The sequence below is a fragment of the Argiope bruennichi genome, chromosome X2 (genome assembly GCF_947563725.1).
Source record: "Argiope bruennichi chromosome X2, qqArgBrue1.1, whole genome shotgun sequence".
NCBI classification, from domain to species: Eukaryota; Metazoa; Arthropoda; class Arachnida; order Araneae; family Araneidae; genus Argiope; species Argiope bruennichi.
In genome coordinates this window covers 42,448,476-42,464,291 of record NC_079163.1, presented here as the reverse complement: position 1 = coordinate 42,464,291, position 15,816 = coordinate 42,448,476, and the positions used below count along the sequence as shown (strand labels likewise).

Below are 15,816 nucleotides of genomic sequence, written 5' to 3'. Positions count from 1 at the left end.
TAAATGTTTAATCAGGGAGTAAGGAAATAACTTAATACCCTCATATTCTTAATGGTTTGCCTGAAATGGTGAAATATGGGGAAAAGTAACAATGTTCGTTATTACTTATCATAGTTGTAATATTCTTATAAGCACTAATAATTTATGGTGAAGTTTGAAATAGCAACTTTAAGAGAATTAACTAAAAAAGTAATAAGTAAATTTATACAAATGTATATGGTGCAAAGCGATGAATAAGAAAAAAAAAAAAAAAAAATGTAACTTACATTTGTGGTGAAAGATATTAATTTCAGGATAGCGAAGTGAACTGAAAAAATGAAATATTTATTGTATACATTTACAATTTTAAATTATTTTTATTTCCAGCTTAGATGGGCATGCTGCAACTCTGACAGTTATAAATTGTATCTGAGTAATATCTCTGTGATATTAAGATTGGATTTGCTTAATATTTCTTTCGAAATAGAGTACGTTCGCCACAATTGTGGCAATCGTTTGCCATTAAGGTTGGGGAATTAAAGATGAGTTCTTCGATATTGGACTCGAGTTTTGATTAACGTTGATCACCACATTACTCATCCTCCAGTGAATCGGAGGTGAAACGAACGATATTTTGTCCTGTTTTTTGCTGTTATTAGTGGTGATATTGGCTATTGCGCTTTACCAATTTTTATTGTCTGAATATTTATCAGCTTTATTTATTTATTTTTTGGTTGATTATTTATCAGCTTGATTTATTTATTGGCTTATTATTTATCAGCTTGATTTATTAATTTTACAGTAATCTTGATTTTGGCAACTTTTTTTAGATGGTTTCCTGGTACATGGTTGTTTTTTTTCTTGGAGGAGTTGTGGATATCCGTTTCTTAGGTGTGGGTGAACGCTTTGGTCTTCTGCTTACTTTACGTTTCTTAGATGCTGGTAATCACTTCGGACTTGTGTGTTTTCACTTATGCCTTCTTTTTTACCTTGGCGGGCCTTTGAATAAACTGAGATTGGGATTTGATGTGTAAATATTTAATTTTATCAAATTTTAAAATTAATTATTTATGGCCTAATGTGTTTGTGTTTTACATTTCTTTAACAATACTGCATGTTGAATATAAACATTTTTTTTGCATTTCCTTTTATAGGTATGAAAAGTTATGATAGGGACTTAGTTGAAATGCAGGGAATGAGCTAAATAATTTAAGACATAAAGAGGCAGGTGTGTATTTTTTTGTTTGTTTTTCTTTAATATTTTTAAGTTTTTTTTAATTATTTAATTACCACTTTGTGTTGTGAATTCAAGAAATGATACAACAAATCATGATTTGGTCCTCGCTATAACCAAATGCTACAGAGCTAAACTAATCTTAAGACATTAAGAGGTAGGTGTGTATATTTTTGTTTTTCTTTCATATTTTCAAGGTTTTTTTTATTTAATTAACACTTTGTGTTCATATTAAATGTGTTCTAATGTAAGAGATCGGAAAAAAGTAACATGAATTATAAATTGGACCTTTGTTCATGAATTCAAGAAATGTGTCTAGATACAACAAGTCATGAACTTATGGTATAAAATCAAAGTTTTTTTGCTTCTTGCCACTTTCTATTTGTGTTTTTCATTCTTTATGCTTGATGCTGCAACGGAATATTAGATCTCATTTTAATGGTTTACTCCTAATTCTACCGTTCACTTAAAATGTTTGTGTTAAAAAAAATACTTCTAAGACTATGTCTTTTGATTTCAAATATTTCTGTGTGTTATTAAGACTGAATATGTTTCTCATTCCAGGATATTCTTTTCTCAGCCTTTTTATAAAATTGAAAACTGAAAATATTGCTTTTTTAGAATATAAGATATTTTAAAATGTAAAGTTGATTATTTTGGCATAACACTGAAACTATGCTGAATTGTTATTATATTTGAATTATATCTAAAATCTCTGTTACATACCATTGTCAATGTAGAATGAAATCTGCCTTCTTTCTGATGAACTTCATAATTAATATGTATTTCGAAAAACTGAGTTTGTGATTTGACGTATAAATTTTTAATTGTATGATTTTTTAAAAATACCTATGTATGGCCTATTGTGTTTGTTTTTTACATTTCTTTTACAATACTGCATGTTGCATTTAAACATTTTTTTTTTTTTTTTTTTTTGCATTTCCTTTTATAGATATGAAAATTGTAATGCAAAGATGGAGCTAAACTAATCTTGAGACATTGATCTGGTGTGTATGGTTTTGATTGCCTTTCATACTTTCAAGTTGTTGTTTTTTTAATATAATTACCACTGTGTGTTCATATTTAAATGTGTTCTGATGTAAGAGATCGGAAAAAAGTAACATGAATTATAAATTGGACCTTTGTTCATGAATTCAAGAAATGTGTCTAGATACAAGTCATGAACTTATGGTATAAAATCAAAGTTTTTTGCTTCTTGCCACTTTCTATTTGTGTTTTTCATTCTTTATGCTTGATGCTGCTGCAACGGAATATTAGATCTCATTTTTCTTATTTTAATAGTTTAATCCTAATTGTACCGTTCACTTAAAATATTTGTATTAAATAAAATACTTCTTAGTCTATGTCTTTGGATTTCAAACATTGGAACATTTCTGTGTGTTGTTAAGACTGATTATGTTTCTCGTTCCTGTATATTCTTTTCTCAGCCTTTTCATAAAATTAAAAACTGAAAATATTGCTTTTTTAGTATATAAGGTAATTCAAAATGTAAAGTTTATTTTTTTGGCATATCAAGAAAAGTATTCTCAGTTGTTATTACATTTGAATTTTAATTATATCTAAAATCTCTGTTACATACTAATTTCAATGCAGAATGAAATCTGCTTTCTTTCTGATGAAATTAATAATTTATCTGTATTTCGAAAAACTGAGATTGAGGTTTGATGTGTAAATATTTAATTGTATTACTTTTTAAAAATAATTATTTATGGCCTAATGTGTTTATGTTTAACATTTCTTTAACAATACTGCTTGTTGAATATAAACATTTTTTGCATTTCCTTTTGTATGTATGAAATTTTATGATAGGAACTTAGTTGAAATGCAAAAAAGGAGCTAAACTAATCTTAAGACATTAAGAGGCAGGTGTGTATATTTCTTTCTTTGATATTGTCAAGTTTTTTTTTATTTCATTACCACTTTGGGTTCATATTAAAATGTGTTCTAATTTAAGGGATCAGAAAAAAAATAACATGAATTATAAATTCGACCTTTGCTCATGATTTCAAGAAATGTGTCTTGATACAACAAGTCATGAACTTATGGTATAAAATCAAAGTTTTTTGCTTCTTGCCACTTTCTATTTGTGTTTTTCATTCTTTATGCTTGATGCTGCAACGGAATATTAGATCTCATTTTAATGGTTTACTCCTAATTCTACCGTTCACTTAAAATGTTTGTGTTAAAAAAAATACTTCTAAGACTATGTCTTTTGATTTCAAATATTTCTGTGTGTTATTAAGACTGAATATGTTTCTCATTCCAGGATATTCTTTTCTCAGCCTTTTTATAAAATCAAAAACTGAAAATATTGCTTTTTTGGAATATAAGATATTTCAAAATGTAAAGTTGATTATTTTGGCATAACACGGAAACTATGCTCAATTGTTATTATATTTGAATTATATCTAAAATCTCTGTTACATACTATTGTCAATGTAGAAGGAAATCTGCCTTCTTTCTGATGAACTTAATAATTAATATGTATTTCGAAAAACTGAGATTGGGATTTCACGTATAAATTTTTAATTGTATGATTTTTTAAAAATACCTATGTATGGCCTATTGTGTTTGTTTTTTACATTTCTTTTACAATACTGCATGTTGCATTTAAACATTTTTTTTTTTTTTTTTGCATTTCCGTTTATAGATATGAAAAGTTATGAAAACTGTAATGCAAAGATGGAGCTAAACTAATCTTAAGACATTTATCAGGTGTGTATGTTTTTGTTTGCCTTTCATACTTTCAAGCTGTTGTTTTTTTAATATAATTACCACTTTGTGTTCATATTTAAATGTGTTCTGATGTAAGAGATCGGAAAAAAGTAACATGAATTATAAATTGGACCTTTGTTCATGAATTCAAGAAATGTGTCTAGATACAACAAGTCATGAACTTATGGTATAAAATCAAAGTTTTTTGCTTCTTCCCACTTTCTATTTGTGTTTTTCATTTTTTATGCCTGCTGCTGCTGCAACGGAATATTAGATCTCATTTTTCTTATTTTAATAGTTTAATCCTAATTGTACCGTTCACTTAAAATATTTGTATTAAATAAAATACTTCTTAGACTATGTCTTTGGATTTCAAACATTGGAACATTTCTGTGTGTTGTTAAGACTGATTATGTTTCTCGTTCCAGTATATTCTTTTCTCAGCCTTTTCATAAAATTAAAAACTGAAAATATTGCTTTTTTAGTATATAAGGTATTTCAAAATGTAAAGTTTATTTTTTTGGCATATCATGGAAAGTATGCATAGTTGTTATTACATTTAAATATTAATTATATCTGAAATCTCTGTTACATACTATTGTCAATGCATAATGATATCTGCTTTCTTTCTGATGAAAATAATTATCTGTATTTCGAAAAACTGAGATTGGGATTTGATGTGTAAATTTTTAAAAATAATTATTTATGGCCTATTGTGTTTGTGTTTTACATTTCTTTAACAATACTGCATGTTGAATTTAAACATTTTTTGCATTTCCGTTAGAGGTATGAAAAGTTATGAAAGTGGTAATGCAGAGCTAAACTTTTCTTAAGACATTATTCAGTTGTGTATACTTTTGTTTGTCTTTCATATTTTCAGGGTTTTTTTTTAAAATTTCATTACCATTTTTTGTTTATAAATAAATGTGTTCTAATGTAAGAGATCAGAAAAAAGTAACATGAATTATAAATTGTACCTTTGCTCATGAATTCTAGAAATAAGTCTTGATATAACAAGTCATGAACTTATAGTATAAAATCAATGTTTTTTGCTTCTTGCCACTTTCTATATGTATTTTTCATTTTTTATGCTTTTTGCTGTTGCAACAGAATATTAGATCTCATTATTCTCATTTAAATAGTTTACCGTTAATTTAAAATGTTCGTATTTAAGAAAATACTTCTAAGACTATTTGTTCTAATTCCAAATATACGAACATTTTTGTGTGTAATTAAGATTGATTATGTTCCTCATTCCAGTATATTCTTTTGTCAGCCTTATAAAATTAAAAACTGATTTTTTTTTTTTTTTTTTTTTTTTTTTTTTTTTTGGAATATAAGATATTTCAAAATGTAAAGTTGATTTTTTTTGGCATATCACGAAAAGTATGCTCAGTTGTTATTACATTTTAATTTTAATTATATCTAAAATCTCTGTTGCCTACTAATGTCAATGTAGAATGAAATCTGCTTTCTTTATGCTGAATTTAATAATTAATCTGTATTTTGAAAAACTAAGATTGTAATTTTAATGTGTAAATTTTTAATTGTATGAATTTTTAAAAATAATTATTTTTGGCCTAATGTGTTTTTGTTTTACATTTCTTGAACAATACTGCATGTTGAATTTAAACTTTATTTTTGCATTTCCTTTTATATGTATGGAAAGTTATGAAAGTTGTAATTTAAAGGAGCTAAACTAATCTTAAGACCTTAATCAGGTGTGTATATTTTTGGTTGTCTTACATATTTTCAAGTTTTTTAAAAATTTTATTACCACTTTGTGTTCGTATTTAAATGTGTTCTAATGTAAGGGATCAGAAAAAAGTAACATGAATTATGAATTGGATCTTTGCTCATGAATTCAAGAAATGTGTCTTGATACGACAAGTCATGAAGTTATGGTATAGAATCAATGTTGTTTGCTTCTTGCCATTTACTATTTGTATTTTTCATTCTTTATGTAGCTGCAACAGAATATTGAATCTCATTATTCTCATTTTAATAGTTTATTTCTAATTGTACTGTTCGCTTCAAATGTTGGATTTAAAGAAAATACTTCTAAGTCTATTTGTTTTTAGGACAAATTTTCAATCATTCCTATGCGATATTAAGACAAATTAAGTTTCTCCTTTGAGTACATTTTTTTTCTCAGCTTTTAGTAAATTAAAAACTGTGAAAATACTTCTTCTTAGACTGCAATATATTAAAAAATGTAAAGTGTTATTCTGAGATTAAGAAAAGCGTCACAAATTGATATTACGTTTTGAATTTTAATTTTAGCTATAATCTCAGTTACACTCTTATATTAATATTTATTATTGATGTAAATTATTTGTACTTTGGTATCATATAAAATAAAGCAGACAAATCCATCAAAAAATGGGATATAGGAATTTAAATATTTGACAAAGGAAAATTTAAATAAAGCCATATTTGCAGTATTATAAGAATATTTAGTCTCCAAGCATTAAAATGACTCATTATTCTAAAATAAAAGGAAATAATAATAATTGGCAAATTTTTCCTTAAATATTCATAGAAACTTTAAAGAAATGCTGAAATAAATAGTCAGAATGTAATTTACATCAATAATTTAAAAATTGAAATGTGTTTTGAATATGAGTTTTTTTATTCCAACAAGTAAGTGAATTTTGCTGGAACTTGTTTCATGTGACACAATTTCAAATGAATATGTAATCTACATAGAGAGAAAACTTTGTTTTGCAAATGAATAAAACTGAATTTTTAAAACATAAAAACTAATGAAGTTTTGACACCATATGAACAATAAATGAGGTCATCCAGGATGTTCGATTTTATAACTATGCAAGTTAGTTTTGTTATGTTGTATCAATCAAAATGTAATAAAGAAATAAGCTTATTGTGCAAAAAAATCAATATTCTAAATACATAGTAAATCAAAATTAAATATATTTTAAAAATATTAGTTCAATCTATTGACATAGATGCAAAGTCAATCAAATTATTTAGATATCAATGATATAAAGTCCAATTTGATATTGGTGTAAATCATTTATGATCCTTATTATGAAATAAAATATAACAAGTTGTCAAATCCATTAAAAGAGAGAAGAATTTTTTTCTAAATATTTAACAACATAAAATAAAACACATGAATAATTTCAAGAGAAATTTTGACTTGAATTTGAAGAGAAAATTCAAATTAAAAATTGAAAAGTTGAATCATATGTGCTGTAAATAAGATGAAATCAAAATAATTTGCACATAATTTCTTAAATATTAATACAACTACTAAACTGTTGTTTGAATACAGTGGGAATATGTTATTCATATCAATAATTGGAAAACGAAAATGTGTGTTGAACATCAGTTTTTATTCCAAGATCAAATGAATATGTAAACTACATGGTGAGAACACTTTATATTGCAATTGAATAAAGCTGCATTTTCAAAGCAGAAATTAAAAACTGAATGAAGTTTAGGCACCATATGAACAATAAATGACGTCATCAAGGATGGGCAAAATAATAACTATGCGAGTTAGTTTTGTTATGTTGTATTATTCAATATGTATAAAAAACAAACAAACTTATTGAACAAAAAAATAAATAAAAAATAAAATACTTATTGAATCAAAACTAAACTACTATTGATGAAAAACTGTATATTTGTGAAAATTAAGAAAGTAACGTGTTATACTTTTGTTTGAACTTATAACTTTAAATATTTAATTATTTTCGAATATCGTTCAATAATTTGAACGTAATTCCTATATGTCATTTACGCTTTTATTTCTCCTCGTTTGTACAGAGAAAATTCATTTTATGGACATAATTTATTCCCATCCAGAAGAAACTACAGGATATAGAAAGATCAAAATTCCAAATATGTGTATCAGCTTAAATACACATATTTGGAATTTTGTGTATTGTACACATATTTGGAATTAAGGTTATGAAGCTACTCATTCATAAGAAAATTATCGACTTTATTGTCTCTTTCATACAACTTTCTGAACAAAAATACTCAGCGGACATTGTCTGAAGAATGCAACTAAATATAAACAGAAGTATAAAGAAAAGTGTCAACAACTTCTAACATCTGATGCTGTATTGACTCTTTATAATGAAAATCTACCTTTACAAGTATCTTGCGGTTCGTGGGGGGCCGCGGTGGCCTGGTGGTAAGGTCTCGGCTTCGGAACCGGAGGGTTTCAGGTTCGTGACCCGATTCCACCGAAGAACCGTCGTGTAAGGGGGTCAGTTGCACGTTAAATCCGTCATGACCAAACGTCCTCCCGCTGGTGTGGTGTGGAGAGGGGGCTGCCAGCTCAGGTGTCGTCCTCGTCATCTGACCGTTTTTCAAAATTACGAGGTCCGTCCCAAAATAGCCCTAGTGTTGCTTCAAACGGGACGTTAATATAACAAAACAAACCAAGCCAAACTTGCGGTTCGTTTTGGCACAGTGTTCGTTTGGTTCGTTTTGGTACAGTGTTATCATACATTTTAAATGACGAAGAAAAATTTGCAACGTATGCCCCACAAATATTAACAAAGGCTGAAGTCAACTTCTCATAAAATGTAAAAGTTTTATCTGTTTGATAGGAACTTTTTTTATTATACACTAATCATCAACCTTTGGTTATTATATTTTCTATCAATAAGGCTGTTCTAGCAAACGGCTACTGTTCTCTTACGAAGATTGGCATTACTCTTAATATCTTCGTATAATTATACCATTAAACAAAAGAAAGATGTTGCACATCTGAATGCGGATTTTCTTTCAAGGTTGCTCAATAAAGACCTAAATAGACTTCATGATACTCACCCTGAAATTGTGAACAGTGGTGGACTGGATCTGAAAATAGTGTTGCCAGGAGGCAACGGAAGGCATTCACTCCCCCCCCCCCCTCTCACACACACAGACACATCCAAACTCACATACACAAGCATACATGCACAAACACATACACTCACAGAATTTAATTTAAATCCTAATTAATTTCCAAATTTTTATCTGAAATTCACTCATGTTACTTAATTCTAAAATTTTCTTTTATTTCCTGATCCAAATTCCGCTTTTTATTTAATTATTTCTAACACGAGCTCTAAAAAATTTCTGAGTTGACAAATTTCATGCCACGAGCGTAAAGAGAAAAATCCCCAACACCCACACATTCCATTTAAGGATACTTAAGATTTCCTTTAAGAAGTCAGCAAGTGTCAGAAACCCTAAAAGAATCTCACTATAAAATCACTGAAGGGAAAAATTTCCATCACTTCCCTCTCGTGCTCTAAAGCGAGCATACGTGTACCATCTTTCGTCCCCTGCATTCAAATTATGGCTCCTATGGTGAAATAAATTGAAGTTCATGCCAAAAGTTTGTTCTTTCCGACCACACATCTGCAAAATTATGCTTATATATACATACATATATATAATTAAATTTCTAAAAAATATGTTCGATATATTACTAAATACAATATAAAATAATATTCATATTTACTAAGTAAGAAATAACAAATATAAATGCAAAATAATATTAAATTTTATATTAGTTTTTGATAGATGTTTAACGCATTGATATTTCGAAATTATATTGATATTTTTTTAATCCGTTTAAAATAAAGTGCAAAATATCTACAAATTTCAATATTTTAAAGATTATTTCGTTTAGCATCACAAAAGTACAGAAATTTATTATCTGCTGTTTACTACTCTAAGGAAAAGTCAATAAACACTTTTGTTCTCTAGATGATTGTGCAAATTTACGAATATTTATATCTGCATCCAAATGATCAAATACTGGATTATGGATACATGGATTGATCGAATTTTTTTTTTAAATCTTGGATACACATTCTGTTTTTTATATATAATATAATATATATATATATATATATATATAAAAGATGCAATAATTTGTTGTTCTGAACTTTTTTTAAAAATAATGGAAAAGAATGAATTGACAATGGTTTTTTTACCTTTGCCTTCTTCTAAATCGGATAGATAACAATGTTTAGGCATTCAAATTTTATAGAAAATAGAAGCAATTATTTTTAAGAATATATTCTTACTAAATAAGTCATTTTTATTTCACTTTAGAATACTTACTTATACACTTAGAATAGAAGCTTTTTCATTCAATCTAACTAGCGGAGTGGTCTCTCGGAAAATATCTAGTATACTCTCTATCGGTGGTACTACCCCCCTCCCCCCATAAAATAGTGGACCTTGGGCAAGGACATGAAGGATACAAGTGCACAGAGTTTTATTTTGAGACACTCGCACATGAGAGTTTTGTGCTTTATAGTATAATGAAGAATAGTGGCGGATTATCAAATAGACAAAGTAGAAAACTTGCCTAAGGGCCCTCCGACTTTGGAAGGGAGTAGGATCTACGCATCGAAATTAATTTTGGAAGCATGCTTCCATTTGATTTACAAGGATCATGTTTTCGAACTTACTCAAATTAAAACGAAGAACCGTTAAATCTTACTCAAATTAAACGAAGAAGAAATTTCAGAATACGATTCTTATGATTTTTTTTTGTGATGCAAATCCGCTTATAGATAAGGATGATCCAATCTCTTTTGCAACTCACATATTAATAACGCTGACAAACTTGTCATTAAAATAATCAGACAATATTTAAAAAGGTTTTACAAATTTTAAAAAATTACTTCTAAATTGTAAATTTATTTTATACAAGAATGACAGAATCCGGTTATCTTGAAGGAAACTTGAATGAATTTTTTTCAATTAATTTTAATACTTTTTAAATTAAAAACTGCTTTATAGAGATTAAAAAAAGATCAATAATTTTTTTCTGGCTTTTGAAGTTGAGCTGAAGGGAACTTTGAAACTTAGCTTGCCTAAATACTCCTGTTAACCTAAATCCTGGAGAAGAAAACTAAATATGTATTGTTACAGCCATGTTTTCAACCGATTGAAATCAAAATTTAAAACGGAATTACAGTTTCAATATCGAGATTACATACCAAATTTCATTTACAGTTCACTCAAAAAAGTATTGGGACACTTAGCATGAATAACTACAAAGCTATTTATAAAACTATTTATCACCTTAAAATAAAAACAAGATGAATCAAGAAATATTTTAACCTTTCTAGTACAGTTTGTAAGGAAAATTTTATTGATATTTTAAAATTATAATTTCATCTAGCTTTTCAAATATAATTCAAAGGCAAATGGGAGTCAAAAAAGTATTGGGACACTTTTGAAATGAGAAATTCAACAAACATCAATAGAATTTACTACCACTGTTTTAGACTATAACTTTAAACGTAAAAATTTCAACAGATAATATTTCTTATAGAAAAAATGTCGAGAAACAAAAATATATCGGTTAATGTGCGATATCTTGTAATATGTCATTGGAAAAATCAGTTCACTGTGTAGCACATATTTTGAAAGTGAGCAAGCCTACTGTTTTTAACATTATTCACAGATTCAAGAAAACAAATAGTACTCAAAACAAGCAAAGATTAGGGCGTTCACAGACATTTAATGAATTTGAAGAGAGGTGGATTGTGAAACAAGTTTACTGTAATCCAAAAATTAGTGCAATAAAATTGACTCTGCAATGCAAAATTAATTCGGAAAATCTGTAAATCCTGAAACTGTTAGAAATGTTTTAAGAAAACCTAAATATCATGGCAGAGTACCTCAAAGAAAGCCCTGCATAAGCAAAACAAATCAACAAGCTAAGCTGACATTTGCTAAAATGTATGTTAAGTAACCAAAAGAATTTTAGAAAAATGTAATTTTTGTTGATGAAAGCAAATATCACATTTTCGGATCAGATGGCAATCAAAAAGTTTGGTGGAAACCAGATGCAGCAATGCATGTCAAAAATGTACGGCCTATTATCAAATATGGAGGTGGCAATAAAATAGTCTTGTGTTATATGGTAAGTACTGGTGTCGAGAACTTGCATTTTATTGATGATACACTGAATAAATATGTCTATCTTGACATAAGCGAAATTTAAAGCAAAGTGCTAGCAATCTGGGAATCTCAAGACATTTTAATCTGTACCAAGATAATGACCCGAAACCTTCTGCTGATATTTGCAAGTTATGAGTCCTCTACTACTGTTCTACAGTTATTAAGACTCCTACACTAAGTCCAGACTTTAATCCCATTGAGCATGCATGGGATTATTTTTAGCAAAAACTGTACGAATATCAAATTTCTAAAAAGCAGGATTTAAGAAAACATTTGGTAAAGAGCAGGCCAACATCCAAGGATCATTTTGCAAAAAATTGGTCCAATCCATGCCAAATAGACTATGAGAAGTCATAATACGCCCAACAAGATATTAACTTTTTATTTTGAATTGTTTTTCTTATTTTATTTGGAAATGTCCCAATACTTTGTTGAGTACGTTGTTTTACTTGATTTCTTTTATTTTCAATTATAACCATAATTACATTAATATGAGAGTTTTGTTTGAATTATTATGATTAGTATATATCAAAATAATATCCATTTCTTTGTTTGAGTTTCATTTGTACATTTAAGTAAAGTATTATGATAAAAATCTATGAACTAGTAGTGTGTCCCAATACTTTTTTGACAGACTGTATCTAAGTCGTTGTGCTTTTAAGTTACCTCGTTCACATACATGTAAAAATACAAAATAGCAAATGGACAACATTTTGATGAATTGAATTAATAATTCGATAAATATCTACACTTCAGCTGCTAAATCTGTTTACAAAATTTTATTTATATAAGTATTAAGGTTTTGTAGTTATCATGTTCACTAGTACTAGGACAGACATACTTCATGCCAATAAATTTCAAAAATTGATAGAAATTTATAAATTCGGTGTAAAGATCACAAACCAAATTTTATCAACTAACTCAAGGCGTTTTTTGAGCTTACATATAGCCATTCCCTGATTGTGCTTAGTTTGAAATGATGAAATTGATCAAAATCTAGATTTCGAATTTCTTCGCGATTAGAATACTTTCTTTTTATATCTTGTTGATAAGCGTAAGAAACATTAGCTTGAGTTCATAAATCACTAAATTTTTACGAATTGTAACAAATTTTATTGCAAAGACAGGACTATTAAGGGAACATATTAATATATTTTCTGAACTTCAAACTGAAATAAATATTGCCAACATTCTATTCCCCGAAGACTGCACGGCATATTCTATATTTTAGCATATTTTCAGATAAAAAAGTAAAGTGAAATAAACATTTAAAAAAGTAAATGATATAAATGTTAATACCAAATAATAAACCAAATTAATTTAATTCTAGAGGGAAGTACAAAAGTGCGTAATGAGTAGCATTCAATTTGTACTTTTGAGATTATAATAAAAAAAATGGATTAAAATTTTAAAAACATAGAAACAGAAATTGAAAGGCATCAAAATGTTATCTTTCCTGATTAAAAATTGGATAATGTGTCTGTAATTTTCGATAACACCATTTTCAATAAATAAGTGAGATAATTGACTTATAATATTCTATAAATAGTTCTCTAACTATTTTATAGCAGAAAACGATATCTCTACCCTTCATTACAATTTCTGCATGGCTTTCAGATAGATTTCAATTTAGAGAAAACTAAATAAAAAGCAATCAAAGAAGTTTTACTTAAATATTTAATTCCTTTGTAACTCACTGCATTTAGAATGTTTAAACTAATTTAGGAATAAAATTTAATATTATTCTCACTAATTCAAGTGGTCTGACATTATTGAAAATGGAAATACCCGGCTTGAGTGAGGATGATAATTTATGGAATCCACATCAATACTAACAACACAGATTCCAGCAGAAAGTATAATGCATTTGTTCTATGGACTTCAATACATAGAATGGAATGAAAACAAATTAACTAAACGAAGACTATTTTGGGAAAATCACTCATTTTTCCACACATTGAAGAAAGGCCACACCTACCAAAAAGTGAGAACTCAATAAAAATAGTGAAACGAATACAGAGAAAAAGGAAAACGTACCATCTGGATCTGCTGAGAATACTTCATTGTGTGTCAAACGTGCAAGGTGCAAGCTCTGTCCATCAAGCAATGATTGGAACACTAATATGTTATGCTTCAATTGTAAGAGCCACATTTGCAAATCTCATGTAAAATATTATTGTTCAAATTGTAAATAAAAGTAAGTTTCAATTTCGAATATTTTTCTGTTATTTTTATAGATGCTTTATATTATTAGATCTATTTTTAAACTTAGATTACTATTGTTTAAACCATTTCTTAAATGACACCTGTCAATTATTGCAAGAAAGGTTAGTTTTCTGAGTCGGGTCATATTGACCCGAACGCTACATACGTGAAGTAAATACGAACAGAACAGCAGGGTTAAATAAATTTGTAATGCAGACATTGAGAAAGCCTTTCTTCAAATTTTCTTGGCTCCAAAAGACAAAAATGTAGTGAGATTCCTCGTTGCAAGTGATAAGGACAATGTAGAAGTGTACAGGTACAATCGTGTTCTTTTTGGTGTGAATTCGTCTCCTTTTCTATTAGCGAGTTTTTTAGGATTTTTAAATTCCCAGTGTTTTTCTGGTCTTCCAGGTTCCCCCGGGGGCGTGGAAGCCCTGTAGATGCAAAAGTTCTGAACCTTTCTTTGGCAGTCCAAATACTCTTATCAAACAGTGAATTCTCTTTTTTTGAAGTTTACTGAGTGTTGGCAAGTTTACTTAAATTCACTTCCATAATTAAATATAGACTATTTATCTTTGTCTGACAAAGGAATATTATTAATTAATATTACTATATCATAATGATAAAAAAAAGTATATTTATCATTCTGGAGTGCATTGGATCTCATTAAAAGCTTAAATTTACAGCAGCTCTGGCACACACGGAAAACAGAAGCAAGTGCAGATAAAATAATGAACATTCATGAATACAGTAAGGATGAGTTATATCCTTACTATATGGTACTATATTTTCAAATCAGGAAATTTCTGTTTACTTTTATTGCAATGAATACTACTTTTGGCATTGATACAACAAAAATATAGGTCATCAAGATGATCAACAAAACCTCTCCACAGCATTGGCACATCAAATTAAATACTTCAATTGCAAATATATATATAAAGTTAAATCAGCAGCTGCAAACAGCATTGAAATATTAATTATTGCATTATTCCAAAAAAAAAAAAAAAAAAAAAAACATTGTTTATTTAACAAAAAAAACCGCATTAGTTTTAAGATCGGTAGATCGAAATATCCCAAAAAGACTTTTTTGGATAAATGAAAAATGTTTTTCTTGTTAAGCAGTACCAAGAAAATTTTCTTTTTTCCTTTCTTCTATATTTAATGAAACAAAAATAAAAACTTTCCTCATTATCTGAAAAATATATCAATGGTAAACCTTTTAGAAATTATTTGAAGAGTTTTATTTACTGGAATCAGTATTAGCAAAAATAATAATTTTCATAGCATATGTCTTTACTTTTTATTATTTTTTTGGCTGTGTCCAGTAAAAAGATTATGAATCGTCTAATTAATTTTTTTAATGAAAATTAATGCTTACATAGGAATTCGTTAGTTTACCATTTACATTATACATGTTTGGTATTTTTACTTTACAGTAGTAATATTCCAAGAGTTTTCTTTTTAGTTAGCTTCTTAGCTAGACAAAAAAAAAAAAAAAAAAAAAAAAAAAAAAAAACAGATCACCAAGCACAAATTTCAAGCAACCCACCCCACCAGTATTTACAGTGCTTAAAAGTTGATAAAAATCAGTTTGTATTTGTTGATATCAATAAATATCAAACACCACTAGAAACTGGTAGAAGGAAACAGTTTGCATTTCCATAGCCATATTCACTAACACAAACTAACTCTGATTTGGGAGT

The 15,816-nt window shown here is 28.0% G+C and overlaps 1 long non-coding RNA gene across 2 annotated transcripts; it reads left to right on the top strand.

Moving 5' to 3' along the window:
• The first annotated feature begins 316 nt into the window (after positions 1-316).
• On the top strand, positions 317-14,063 carry LOC129961090 (uncharacterized). Of its 2 annotated transcripts, XR_008783765.1 has the most exons (6): positions 317-1,009; positions 1,134-1,207; positions 2,166-2,220; positions 3,885-3,949; positions 5,619-5,670; positions 13,665-14,063. It is a non-coding gene; the product is annotated as an uncharacterized LOC129961090 (long non-coding RNA). The 2 variants fall into 2 exon arrangements; XR_008783764.1 differs by having other exon boundaries at positions 317-1,207.
• Positions 14,064-15,816: the final 1,753 nt, after the last annotated feature.